This window comes from Meriones unguiculatus, chromosome 17, assembly GCF_030254825.1.
Source record: "Meriones unguiculatus strain TT.TT164.6M chromosome 17, Bangor_MerUng_6.1, whole genome shotgun sequence".
NCBI classification, from domain to species: Eukaryota; Metazoa; Chordata; class Mammalia; order Rodentia; family Muridae; genus Meriones; species Meriones unguiculatus.
In genome coordinates, this window is record NC_083364.1 from 11,593,677 (window position 1) to 11,608,578 (window position 14,902).

Consider the following 14,902-nt stretch of genomic DNA (forward strand, 5'->3'; position numbering starts at 1 on the left):
TTCCTTCTCTGTACAACCCACCACTTCTCCCTTCAACCTTATGTTCACATGTGTGCCCACATACACACCTCGGCAGCCTGCAGCTACCAGCTGGTTTTGAGAACAGGTTTCTCGCAGAAGCTTAGTGATTAGGCTAAACTGTCTGGACGTTGAGCACCAGGGATCTGCCTCTCCATCAGGACATCAGCCTGTTATCTTAGTTCAAGAATTGTCCTTAGGTCCTCATGCTCACGGCACAAGCACTTTACCAACTCAGCTAGCTCCCTGGCCTGTCATTGCTTGACTCTCTCACAGGAATCATACATGCAGTGTAAACAGGTATTTAGCCTCATTGTTCTAATCTCATTGTAGGTTGTGTGTATACTCCTAAACTTCACACTAGTTAGATTTCACTCCTTGAAAGAGTAAGTGGATCTTAGTGGCAGGAAGGCTGTCATAGAATGTGCAACACCTTGGGTTCAATGGCCAGTCCAAAAAAAAGTGAATGTCTATTGCATGCATAAATTGCTTTCTGTGTTTATAGTTGAGCAGTGAACATGTCAGTGGACTAACATTGCAGAGAAGTTTCTGGAATTCAACTAGTCTATAGAATGGAATATGTGAGACTCTCATTTCTTCCCGGAAGGCACAGTCATGCGCGTCACCCTAAGCTTATGATTACTTGGTATTACCACAGTGATAGAAAAGGGATTAAAGCAAACCATCATTAACTACCACCAAGAAAGGCTAAGCCCAGTTTGCCTTTCTGAGGTTTGTATGCAAAATTTTACGTCATCATGGAAGAAACCGTGTTCTTTCCTCTTAGAGAACTTTGTAGTCAAGTTCTGTGACAGACTTTTAAAATACCTTATTAAACAATGAAAAGTAGTAGATAATGTATCCAAAATTAATGAAGTCTTATGGAATCGCAAGTTGTAGTCTCAGTCAAGTTACACTGGTACTAACTTAGTGGATTCCAAAACTATACTATTTGCACAGTTACTTCGGACTGAAATGATTCCTCTGGGCGTTCTAGATGGAAGTGGTTACTCTGAAGACATTTTTCAGTTGAGGCAAGTGGTAGAAAAATATAGATAATTGTAAGTTCTGATGCTTCCACATATGCTGAGTAACCCACAAGAGCAAATTAGAATTCTGTACATGATTATTTTCAGTTAATGGATTATCAGTAATAACCTTAGATGATTAGAACACAGCACTCACTCTGTACATTATACTACTCATACACAGGCCTTATTTTTGTAATGTTAGTGTATAGTAGGAAATTTTCCTGTTTGAAGTGTAGTAGCTAGAGGTTGGAGATACAGCTCAGTTGGAAGAACTCTCACTGAACATGCCCACATCTGGGCTTGGTTCCCAGCCCCACATGGACAGGGAGTGGGGCGCACATTCTTATTCTTAGCACACCAAGAGCGAGGGCATCCATAATTCTCTGCCTTAACTAGATGCTCAGGCATCTTTACCCCTTCTCTCTCAGACATTCCCTCACCCTGAGCTCTCTGGGAGGTGATCTCCCTACTCCAGGATATTCTGTGCATTCCATCCTTCTCTTCTCAGACCATGTTCTGTCAGGTGCTGCCTCTCTCTCCTTCATTTTCCTCCCCTACTACTCTCCGTTGATCCTCATCCGGAATTTCAGAATGGTTGTCCACACTCACTGTTTCTGTTTTCACTTCCCAACTGCTCATTCCCTTGTACTTTGACTCCCAAAGTTCAGAACACTTCGGCTGCAGTGATTGCTTGGGGCAGCGGGTGAAAGTGTGAGTTATGGAGCATGTCTATTCCTTTTATGAAGACTTAAAAATATATTGCAAACAAGAAAATACAACATTCTCCCACTTGCTAACCACTCAGACTTAATATATCTCAGCTGTCAGGAATTCTTTATGTTTAACTTTCCTCCTAACAGAATTGTTTCCAATAAAAGCCTTTTCTTTGTTTCCTACTCTTTTTATTCTTCACTAAAGAATTGCTATTAGGAATTTAATGTATAACATCACTCACATTTTTATATTTCTACTGATGGAAGATATATAAGTATTTTTCAATACTTATTTTTATGTACTTTCATATTTACATAAAATTATCGTTTAAGGGCTGGTAAGATGAGTTGCCGGGTAAAAGTGGTTGCCCTTAACTCAGACAACCTGAAATCAACCCCAAGGTCTGCATGGTGGAAGGAGAGAACCAACTCCTCCAAGTTGTCCTCTGGCTGTCACAAACACGCCGTGGCACACATGCACACAAATCCTTTTAATTATGTTCAGAATCTCCTGAAGCTTGATGCTTTCCTTTACATTGTATCTTACTGCCTTCCCTTCAGTGAAGAAATGAGAGTCCACTCTCATATACTAGCTGAATTTCTACATCCAAAGCTTTCTATTATTCTGTCCCACTTGCTCAGAAGAACTTGCATTATACAAATTGCACTTCCAACGAGAATATTAATTAAATCTTATTCTAGGTTTTATATAAAATTATTGCAATTCCTTTGTTCAGTTTTGTTTATCTCTTGCCTGTGGTGTGTTGTTTTCGACTGCTTCATCACTGGCCCAGGTGTGGTTCCAGGGTACTTCTCCATAGACATAGACAATGTGGTCCTTGTGTTAAACTGAAGAGAAAAAGCAAAGATCTCCCATGCCACCCAGTGGTTACTGTATGCACAGAATTTAATGCAAACCCAGAAACTGCGGCATCTGGCTGTTGTCTTGCTTGGAAATGAATACTGTGACAATGACTGGATAATGCAGTTCCTCAAAAGAAATGGAGGCTTTGTGGACCTGCTTTTCATAACATACGACAGCCCTTGGATTAATGGCGCACATGTTTTCCAGTGGACTTTAGGTGTGGCAACGTAAGTACAAGATAAGAAAGGCATCCCTGGGGTGTTCTGAACAGAACAGGGAAGATGGTGTTTTAAATGGCAGTAAGCTCACTGGTGATGAGGCAGGCCTATCTTTCCTGCCATCAAAAAGAGTGGCCTCGAGTATCAGTGGCAATAGTAACTGCTTTGTTGTATTTTACCATCTTCTGAGGAGAACTGAAGAGTACTTGTTTTTTCTAAAAATGGATATAGGATAAAATTTTAAGCTTATTAGTGTCCTGAAGAGATGTTTAGCAGAGAATGAACAAAGACAGAGCCATAATTCTAGTGAAAACAAATACTGTTGTGGCAATATTTTTATATACTGTATAGACTTCCCTTGGGTTTGTGATTGGCTGACTTGATGTTAATCTCAACTGTAAAAGCAGAGGTTAATTAAATGATATTTAGAGTCCTCAATATATAATCATCCTCCAGTTTAAAAAAAATGGAAAACATTTTTTAAACTTTCTGTGGATAGATTTTTAATAGTAAGAGATAGGCTCTCAGTAGTATATAAACTTTCTGAGGTCAGGAGTTTTCTTCCCTGATTTAAAATAGTTCTGTAGAAATGGGCTATAGAGGTGGCTCAGCAGTTAAGAACAATTACTGCTCATATAGGAAACTCAGATTCAGTTCTAAGCACCCACATGCTGTGTCTCATAGCCATGTGTGATTACAGTTCCAAGGCTCTGAATCCCTTTTCTGAACTCTGTGGGTGCTTGGCTACACATGGAGACAAGCAGGCACACAAATATACTAATATACACATAAATTTAAAAAAAATAAATTAAAAAAAATGCTTATACACAGTAGGTACTCAGATATTTGTTGATGAAGTGAATCATCTCACTGATAGAATTAAATCGGACATTTGTTATTATGTCACTGGTTACCACCATTTGAAAATTCAGACTGCTTTAGCTTTACAGATGTCACTAGAGAAATTCCAGGGACAGGTATTCCCACCCCTACATGGACAACATTCCAGGCGAACAGGTTTAGGCTGGGACCAGCCTTAAAATTTCAAAAACTTTGTAAGTACACCCAACCTTCAGAAAAATCTATTTATTGAAAAGAGCCTGTATTTGTAGAAATATTTATACTTTTTCCACATTGTATGACATCACCTACTCACCTAATAGAAGACAGAAGCATAGTAATTCTGGTGTTGCCAGCCTCACCCTGTTCCCGATGAGGAGACATTGGGTAGCATCTGGAAACCTTTTGGTTGTCTCAACTGAAGAGGGGTAATTATAACAACTGGTGTCTAGTGGGTAGAGCCCAGGAATGTTATTAAACATGGTGCAGTCTATGGCACTCTTTCAAACAAAAAGTTATTTGACCCAAAATGCCATAATAATCATGTATACAGCATAGACTACAGGCACACATTTATATGCAAACCAGTGCCCATGGAATGAGCCTCCTCTGTATAATAACAGGTTTGTTGTAAGCGGTGATTGATATATCTTCTCTTAAACTGCTGTTAGTCCTAACAGCTGTATAACCAAATCACCACACAGAGACTGGGTTTATTTAGTTAACCTAGATCACAGTGCTGGGCAATAGCTACTCCATCCTAAACCTCCAAGCCCTCATGGTTTCCTAACATTTAGATTTCCCAAGTTATACTTGCTTTTTGTGAAATATTAGATCCAGTCCATCTCCACGTAGTTCCAAGATCTCTCCTCCAGCTCTCTCTCCTAGCTTTCCTCTCCTCCCACTGTCCTCTGGCTCCTCCCCTCTTTCCTGTCCTCTGGCTCCTCCCAGCTCAACATTGTGTCTATTTTCTTTATTTTGGCCTGTTTGCACACAGTTGAGACAGGATGCTTAAAATAAGTATTACAAGGCAATATCCGGATTGAAAGATACAAAGATACAAAGAGCCCCGAATGATAAAAGATAGGATATAGGAAGGGAGGTTGTAGATCAGCAATTACTGAGCGTATGCCATGCATAAACAAAGGCCACGGTTTAATCCCTACCACCTTCAAGATCCCCATAGTTTGTTCAATCTACAAAGCTGGCTTTCTAAGCTGGTCCTCAATATTTGTTGAAATCCCAAAGAAGTGGGCTACAATGCCAGTGAAGAAATTTCTCAGCAGCAAGATGGATGAACTTGCCAGAGAAAGGGAGGGTGAGCTGACAAAAGGCAAAGACTCCCTTCTTCCAGGATCTTTTATGCAGGCTTCCACTGGAAGGTGTGGCCCAAATTTAGGGTGGGTCATCTGACCCCAAAGGATCCCTCTCAAATGACCCAGTTCAGGAAAATCCCGTCTGAAGGGGGCCAGCTTCATGGAGGGCACACCAATTAGATGCCCAGTGCAAAACAGCCTCCCAGAAACTCCTCACACCACCAAAGTTTTATGGACTTAGCAGGTTGTATTTGGGATTATGCGTACTAATATACATATTTGCAATGCCATAACAATTAATGAACGGAGAGGAGGCCAAGGATCTGAAGCAGAGTAGGGAGGGGAAATTCCAGGTTGTGGAGGGTGGAAAGGGAAGGGAGAAATGTAATTATAGTATAATTTCGAAAACCTTTTTAGAAAGTTAAAAGAAAAAGAAAAAGAAAAAGAAGGTTCTAAAATAAAAAAAGAAAAGAAAAGAAAATTCATGACAGATGTGCCCAGGTGCTTGAGTTTTAGTTGATTCCAGATGTGATCAAGTTGACAACCCAAGATTACTCATCATACATGACATGCACACAATGGAAGAATTTTCATATGAAGAAAATTTATGGCTGAACATGGATAAGGTATGTCAAGTGAAATAAACCTGATAAATGTTGTATTATCTCACCTCTGTGAGATAATATAATCTGAAAATCTCTGGTTCATGAAAGAGAAGAATACAATGATGGTTTCCCAAGTCTGGGATGCGAGCAAAAGGAGGGGAAGACAGACCTCAGACACAGGTTATGGGTTTTGTGCTTAAAAGCTCACCTTGAGAAAAGCTGAGGGCTACCCTAGGATCCTGAGTGCTCAGTGTAGTTGCCAGCTCACTAATATTTTCTATCAGCTTGAAGCCTGTGTCCAAGCAGTTTTTCCTGGTGGACACACCACAATTCTACAAGCCTGCTTTAGTTTTAAGTTTTTCTATCTTAAATTATCAATTAGCAAGAGAGAGAGTATGTGTGTGGACAGAGTATGTTTGTAGAGAGCCTAGGTGTGTACAATGTGTGTGTGTGTGTGTGTGTGTGTGTGTGCATACATGTATGAGTGCATGAATGTGTCCCATCTTGTATTTGTGGAGGCCAGAGGACAAGCTTTAGAAGCTGAGCCTCATTGCATGCTGGATCCCAAGGCTACATCTCAGGTTCATAGGCTCACCTGACCAGCACTATTACCCAGTGGACAATCCTGCTGGCCCCATGCCTGCTGTGCAGCAACAGTGAAACAAAAAGTTAGGATGTCATGAGAGAGGGGCAAGGCCACCTGGTGCTTTTAATCCCAGCTTTATCTGTACCTGCCCTTTTTACTTTATTTTTTTTTTTTTCTGTCTTGTACCATCAATGTAAACTATCTTCTGGCCCTGTTACTTCTCTTATATCTATTGTATTCATTACAAAAGTAGCTAGAAAATGGCCGTGTAGTGGAAAACACTCTGAGACCCACACTGGAGTCCCAGATTCCACATGGTGCCCCACAGCTTCCAGGATACCAGCTTCCAGCGCCCTGTTACGGCTGTCACCAGGCATGCAAATGCTGCACAGATATACATGCAGTCAAAACACCCAGACACATATAATAAAAAAATTAAAGTATGTTAATGTAGGCAACATCTCTTCCCGTCTCATCGTGACTTCCTGTATTCAAACCAAAAACCAAAACAACAAAACAGCCCAGTTTAAGCATAGGGGCTATAGCCCAGGACCTCCTATAAAGGGCCAGTCTCCCAAAACCACAGTCAAAATAAAAATTCAGTTTCTTCCACAGTTTCTCCCTTTTTAGACAGTTTCACTGTGTAGCTCCCATAGCTATTCTTTGTTGTCAACTTGCCTACATCTGGAATGAACAAACGCCAAGGTTCTGGGTACATCTGTAAGGGATTTTTCTTAATTGAATCACTGGAAGTGTACAGACCCACCTTTAATCTGGCCACTCCTTATGGTGGCAGCCCATACAAAGAAGGTGAAAACAGGAAGCTCTCTCATTGCCTGCCTGCCTTCCCTCTGACTGGCAAGTCCACTTCTTCACTGGCATTAGAGCCTACTTCTTCCAGGATTCCAGAACGTGCTGAAGACCCCCTGAGACATCCAGCCTTGTTAACCAAACAAATATTAGCCTCTTGGACACTCCTTTGGAGACAGCCATTGTTGGAATAGTCAGGCCACAGCCTGTAAGCCACCATAATAAATCCCTTTTACACTTTCCTGTACATATTCATTCTATTAGTTCTGTTTCTTCACTGAACCCCAACTAATACAGTAGCCTAGTATGGCCCCTAACCCAGGCAATCCCTCTACCACACCCTTCCTGAGTTCTGGAATTACATATGAGAATCAAGCATGTCTCCATCCTATTAATTTACATCGGGGACTCAATTTTCCCTCTAGGACCCACCCCAAATCCATTTCCAAAGCATAGTATGCAAATATATTCTATGTCTGTCCATTCTTTTATGATGGAAATGATCATGACTGAATATGAGAAAGGAGGGTTTAGACCAAGCATTCTGTCTCGCTGCCACTACCCACTTCTGATGGCCTGTGGGGTATGTGGCACCTCGAGCCACTCAGTCGATAGGAATGCTGCTGGTGCTTGGGGCGCCAGGCCAAGGGTTTTCAGGTTCTTGGCCTCTTCCTCAAGAATGAGCTAAAGCCATGCAAACATTACTTTCCTCAAAAGCTAAGTGATAGTATCGATCAGAAGGAAACATGCTGTCAAGGGTGGCAGTGGCCTGTACAAGTGAGGGTACACAGTGCCCCAGTTAATTTGGGGCTTCTTTTTCTGGGGTTCAGGGGGAGGTTATGTGCCATTCACCAACCCTAGACTGTTCTCCCTGGGCACATATCTATCAACAAGTCAGGACTAATGCCATAGCCTGTGTCTCTAGGGAAGAGGCTAGAAAAACAGGCACCCTCTTAATACCTTCTACCGAAGTGTAAGGAAATGAGAGCCTGACCTTTGCCTTCTAGAATATGGGCAGAGATCTGTAGCTGCTAAGAGATCTTTTTTCATGCTTTGCTCTGAATACTTACTTATCCCAACTTTCACCCTGACTGTTGAGTTGCAGCTGACAGTTCTTCTCTGACCTAACTCTTGCTGCGTTCCGTGGAGTGTTAATACCATCTTGTTAAATTAAGGGATGGGATTTAATATTTTCATCAGTATAGGCTCTTGGAATATTCATATCCTGACTACACTGTGCATCAGACACATGGGAAACCTTAGTAGGATTCTAAGAGCAGAAAATAGTTGTCCTAATGAGAGGGTGGTCGGGGTCGGTGTTCAGAATTACCAAGATGAGCAGAAAGAAGGCCGATCCACTGTAATTGAACTGTGACTCGTGCAGCATGGAAACAGATGGACATGAGTACAAGCCCGATGTTCTTACAGGTGAGTAGGTGAAGACGAAGAGTATACTGAAGAAACAATTAGTTTTTAGAGATGCGTTCAATGAAAAATGTCTTGGCAGCACTGTCACTGGCACTCAGGTAGTAAAACTCTTTTATAAGGTTATTCTCTTGATGTGCTTTAGTTCTGACCTTCACATGAGTAGACTCACCTGGAGAATTTTTTCCCCAGTCAGTATTTGGAACTTATGGTGTCTTTGCTCCTCAGAATGGCCTTTGTAGCACACCTCCTCAGAGCTTACTGGAACTTCAGCATCTCAGGCTTCCCTCCGAAGAAGGACAAGATCTCCCTGTGCCCCATACGCGCATTGGTCCTGAGAAGTGTCGTCTTAAGTGTGAAGTGGTGTGTCTGAGTTTAAGACAGACTCTAAAGTGCTCTGATGCTGGTTATGACGTGTCCCAGGACTGGATCCCAAACACTATCACTGAACGTGTAAGTGCAAGCACTTTGTGAGGTCAGGGGTCACTGGGAGTCCAGACAGTGTTGGATGTGTGTTGAGAGTCTGATGTGTGCTGTGATGATTCGGAGTGATCCCTAAACACAAGGGAGCATGCTGGCTTCCCCTGCTTCATTTGTACCCAGTCCCCTTGGGGGCACAAGAATGTTCCCTTTCATCTAAGGGGGGTCCCAGGCGGCCCATCAGACAGGAAATTCATTAAAGCCACAATTATAGCTAAAAAGTATGTGAACTTGGCGCCAACGGTGCATTTCCATTTGCTATTTTAAAATTTGTTTCAGAGTCTGGAAAGATGGGTCACTTGGTCAAGTGCCCACCATGAAAGCGTGAGTTTGGATCTCCAGCAAATGTAAAAAGTCCTCAGTGTGATGGGGTGAGTCTGTAGGCTCCCAGCTGGGAAGGCAGCAGGAGAATACCTGGGCCCCACTGCCTAATCAACCTAGCCAAATGGGTGTACCCCAGGTTAGGAGGGAGACCCTGACTCAAAAGCTGAGGTGGAAAGGGGCTGAGGAACACGTGATGTCAGCCTATTTCCTTCACATGTATAGATGCATATATACACATGCAAGTGCACACACAGACACACACACACACACACACACACACACACTGACACCATTCAATTACTCGGAACTGAAGCAAAGCAATGCTTCTGTAAGTGACACTGTTTGGCCACAAGCCCTGCTGAATACCCCTACTTCCACCAAGTGTAAAGGGTCACATGGGACAGGAAGCTCTGCTTCTGGAAACTTGGACTATCCAGAGAGGGCTGGAATCTCACCAGCATGCAAAGTTCTCATCACATACCTCTGAAGAGTGAAAAGATGTAAATTAGGAGGCCGTAGAGAGGAGCAGAGGGCTAAGAAAACAGCCACCACAAGGTAGAGCCAAGTCACACAGGACTGATGTGGGAACCAGACTTTAGCTGTCCACCATTTTTAAATTTGGGAGTCGGTTTGGTTCTTAAGTCTGAGAAAGATGATGGCACTAAAGGCCAGGTGAGGACCAAGATCCATCGGTATAAAGCCGTGATCAGAAGTCCTCATCTTGCGTGCGTGAACCTGCTTCCCAGTGGCAAGGAGTTACAGGTCCACAGGAAACAGCAGACAGCAGGAAAGAAGAGTCAATCCGGGTGCAGGAAGATGTGTGCTGGGATTACATCCTCGTTATGTCTGATTTATAGAATCTTTAGTCTCCAGATTCCATTTAGGAATATTAGGGGAATATTGGTGTCATCTTGTGGGGTTCTTGTGAGAATGTGTGCAAAATGCTCACTTTTAGTGAGTAATCCCCAAACTTGGAAACGTTAAGCCAGGAACACTCAACATGTCATATTGATTGCTGAGTGAACACAGTGGTAGTTAATGTTGTCAACTTGTGGGGGTCCAGTGGCATCCGGAGACAAACCTGTATGTGCGCCTGTGAGGGATTACCTACATGGGAAAACCCACCTCAACCTTGTGTGGGGCTCTATTCCATAAGCTGGGCTCCTGGACTGAATAAAAACCTAAGCAAAACTGACTATGAGCATTTAATTCTCTCAAGATCGAACAAAATACCCCAGGTTCCCCCTGAAATCCCTTCCCCAGGATGGACTGGAATGCAGAATAAAACCCCTTATCTCTTGTGCTGTTTCTCACGGGATACCTTATCACAACTTCCAGGTAAGTTTGCATTACAGAGACCCTGGTGAAATCAAGCATGGGTAAGGCATTGTCTTTCATTTTTAAAATGTTTCCTGCTAAAGACTGTTGAAGCTGAGTGTGGTGGTCGAGGAGAGGAGGCACCATGAGTTTGAGGGCAGCTGAGCCACACAGCATCTCTCTCAACAGGAACAGTAAGAGGCACAGATTATAGCGATGATCAAATGCAGTTGGTGTGTAGAAACTGCTCGGCTGCCGTGGCTAAGGCTGTAGGCCGATGCCTCCTGCGGTACCTATGCTGGTCTCAATCCCCGGGAGGAAGCACTCCTCCTTTCTTAGCCTCTAGATGCTTCAACTATAGGCCTGAGATGGTTTGAATTTGTCCCCATAGGCTCTGCTGTTTGAGTGTTTAGGCCTCTTTCTGTTTGTCTCTCGGTTGATGTCTCAGTATGGAAGCCCTCACTGCCGCTCCACCCCCATGCCTGCCTGCCACCCTGTGTGACACCGTGGTGGCCATGGACTCACCCTCTGAACCTGTGAGCAAGCCCCCGGGGAAAGGCTTTCTTTTGTAAGCTGCCTTGATCATGGTGTCTCTTTACAGCAACAGAAGAGTGACTCAGACAAGGCCTAAGCCAGAGGCCCTTCTGTTAAGCAATTTTAAATTATCATCTCAATAAGAGTTTATTCCATTCCAGGGATCTAGGAACTAACACATTTTAAAGATGAGGAAACTGAGGCCTAGGCAGGTAGTGATTTTTTTTTTTTAATATACTATTTAGCAGCAGAGCTAGGATTCACCACTGAGCCCTCTGTACCTCCGACTCCGTTCTGGGCTCAGGCAACAATTCCTCTCTAGTGGTTCAGTCTCTTGTCTCACATTGCTTTTCTCAGGTACAAATACAGAATAAACCCCAACAGCACCATGGGTGATAGGAATCCCAGGTCCAGGCTAGAGAGAATGCTCAGAGTTTAAGAGCACTGGCTGCTTTTCTAAAGGTCCTGAGTTCAATTCCCAGCAATCACATGGTGGCTCACAACCATCTATCATGAGATCTGGTGCCCTCTTCTGGCCGGCTAGCACACATGCAGGCAGAATACTGCATAATAGATAAATAAATAAATCTTTTTTTAAACTGGAGTATTCACATTACCTTAAAAAATATGAAACGAAGAATTCCAGTTTAATTTAAATGAATCCCTATTAAATGTGACTTTGATTGTGACCCCCTAAGGCTGCCTGTGTCAGCTCTTGCTCTCCCCAGGCTGACCCATCCTTTCTCTGCCAGTTATCATTACAGGACACCAATCTCTTCATGGCACTTCTCTGCTTAAAAGGCTCCCAGTGCTCTGCACAGCACAGCAGGGCTCCTTTGCACTGGGCATTCTGGAGCTTCTCTGTACACCGGCTCCTTCATCAGATCCTCATGCCATCAGGGCAGCCCAGAACTGAGTTTAAGACCCGAGGGCTCAGCGGTGAGTCCTAGCCCCCCCAATTCCTAGCATCAAAAAACTCACAGTCTAACCTCATGTGCAGTACACAGAAAAACAAGTCCTTTGGTGCTGGAGCCCAGCTGCCAGAGGGCTTAGCTAGAATGCCCTAAAACCTGGGTTTATTCTCCACGACTACAGAAAACCAGTCCTGCAGGCATCTGCCTATAATCTCACCATTTAGTGGGTAAAAACAGAGGCATCAGGAGTTCAAGGTCACTCTTTCCTACTTTGCAGATTTGGGGCCATCTTGGGCTCCATGAGATCTTGTCTCAATAAACAACTTCAAGGCCAGCCTGATCTACATGAGACCTGATGTCCAAAATAAAAGAGCCTTACTCTTACATCCTATTCTGATATAGAACAGAACATCGCTAAAAATTAAATTGAGGAAATTAGCAAGTTAAAAAATGCCAGCTCAGTACACCTGCATATGTTTAAAAAATGTGAAGTACTTTTTGTCTTCTATCATACCTAAACTTTGAGTGGATCTCTGGAAAAGTTATTTGCAGTGACCGAGGGTAAAATTTGTCTTTTCTCTGGAATGCATTTTCCTCTCTCATAGATGGCCAAGTACTTACTATTCAACCTTTAAATGCAAGAACAGTGGGCTGCAGAGTGATGGGTGGGAGGTGGGGTAGAGAGGTGGAGGAGGGGTGGTGATGGCTCAGGGATAGTCTTGCATGTATGAGGCCTTGGTTAATTCTCCACCACTGCAAACTAACAATCAATTGTTGAAGAGCTGTTTTTCTATAACACCTTATTCTCCAACTGCCTCACGCACAGTCTGCTTTTCCTCCCGTCCATCTCCCCAAGTCCTGAACTTGGATGACACTATTATTCCCACAGCCTGCAACTCTTTATTAATGCAATACACGGTTAAGATACTTCAGGACAGCTGCCTAACGCCGACTGCCCGTTCTTGGCTTATGTTTGTTCACCGACTAAGGAGCAGTCTAAAAGTCTCTGACCATTAGATCTTGCAGTGAAAACATTTTGGCATCAGACACGCCTTTGCTATATATCACTCAGCATTTGATAAACTGGTTGAGAGGAGCCAAAAAAGGTCCTAAAGGGTAAACACAGCCAGATGAAAGCCAGCGACACCTAAATGTGACTATTGCCAAGTATACTGCTCTTTCCCTTTCATCCTAGTACCTGAGCTAAATCTGGTATCAAGAGGGCGATGGCGCTCAGGCAGTTTTCCTCCCTGCCTCAACTGGACAGCGTCGCCCTCTTGTTCTTTTTGACAGGAAGGTCCTTCACAATCCAAAGTTCAGTTGCCTCCTGGGGTCTAGCATCTTGGAGTCTTTAAGGGCGACACCCAACTCTGGACTTCCTCCCCTGGAAAAAACTGTCGAGGACCCACACAGAAGGCGGCAAGAAAGTCTGTCCCTAGGTTCAGAGGAGTCTCGGGGCACAGACCACCTCGCGGAGTCCACCAGGAGCGAAGCTCAGCAGGCTCCGCCCAGGGCGGTCACCGCTGGTGCGCGGGCCCCACTCGGGTTGGCCCCAAGTGGCATCCATCTTCCAGGACCAGCTCATAGCCAGGACCGGGGTGAGGGCGGGGAAAGGGTCGGCCCGGAGCGCGATCCCCTCGGGCGACAGGGCCCCGCCTCGCCGAAGTGCCGCTGCCATCCTCCAGGCGCAGCTAGTGCAGGGCTGAGCGCGCGCCAAGGGCTGGGCGGCCGTTGGCGGGGGCGCGGCTCCGGGTGCGCGTGTGGCCGCGGCCGCCAGGGGGCAGCAGCGGGCGGTGGGCGGCGGAGACCAAGCCCAGGCGCCTGGCGACCGAGGCAGCAGAGGACCCTCGCGGCGCCGGCTCCGGAGACGCGTTCCCCGCCGGCGCTGAACCCGGCGCGTCCGAGGCGCGTCGCCGCTGCCTCCCTTCGAGCCCCGCCGATGGACTCGCGCGGGGACGGCCATCCCTTCGGCCTGCCGGGCGTCTGCAGAGGCGGCGGCGTCCCAGCCCCGGGGCTCCGGCAGGAAGGGAGGAGGCGGCGGCGGCCGGCGGGGCTCGACCCCCGCGAGGGTCTCAACAATGGTGCGCGGCCCTGGCGCGATCCCCGCGTCCGCCCCGCGGCTGTAGAGGAAGCGGCCGGGAGCCGCCCCCACCCCGGACCCCCCAGCCCGAGTTGGCATGGCCGGCCTCGCGGGCTGCGGCTCCCGCTTGCCAGGAACTGCAATCCAGGACCCAACAGACACCTAGCTGCTCTTAGCTTGCTTTTGTCCGCTGTTTTGTTTGTTTGTTTGTTTTTCACATCAAAGAAAAAAAAGATACAAATATCTTCCAATATTTTGCCCATTTTTTTCCACCAGGCATTGGTTTTCTTGTACTGAGAGTACATTTTGCATTGTTCGTGTATATGACTCGCAAACATTTTCTTCCAATCTGCTGCTGTTGATATTTTTTTCAGAGATTTTGCTTTTGGTGTCATATATGGAAAGTTATCATCAATCCTCAAGGTAATGGAGATCCTTTTCTATGACTTCTTTTAAACACTTTATAATAATTTTATGTTTAATCTACAGTCCTCTTCAAGGTAACTTTTCATAGGCTGCAAAAATTATAACTATTTTGCTCATGGATATCTAATTATTCGAACACCATTTCTTGAAAATTTACCTTTTCTTTATTGGTTTCGCACCAGTGTCAAAAACCAACTAACTGTTCACTTGCACATCGACATTAAGATGTTCTGTTGAATGCTTGGGCTCACTGACAACACAGTGCCTTGGTCGCTGTGGCTTTATTCTGTCTGGAGTACTGTGCCTCCTCCATATTTCTTTCCCTTTTCCAGACTGTTGTCATTCTTGTGCTTCCCTCATGTGCTTTTACTTGTCCGTATTTCTAAAGCCTCAAGATTCG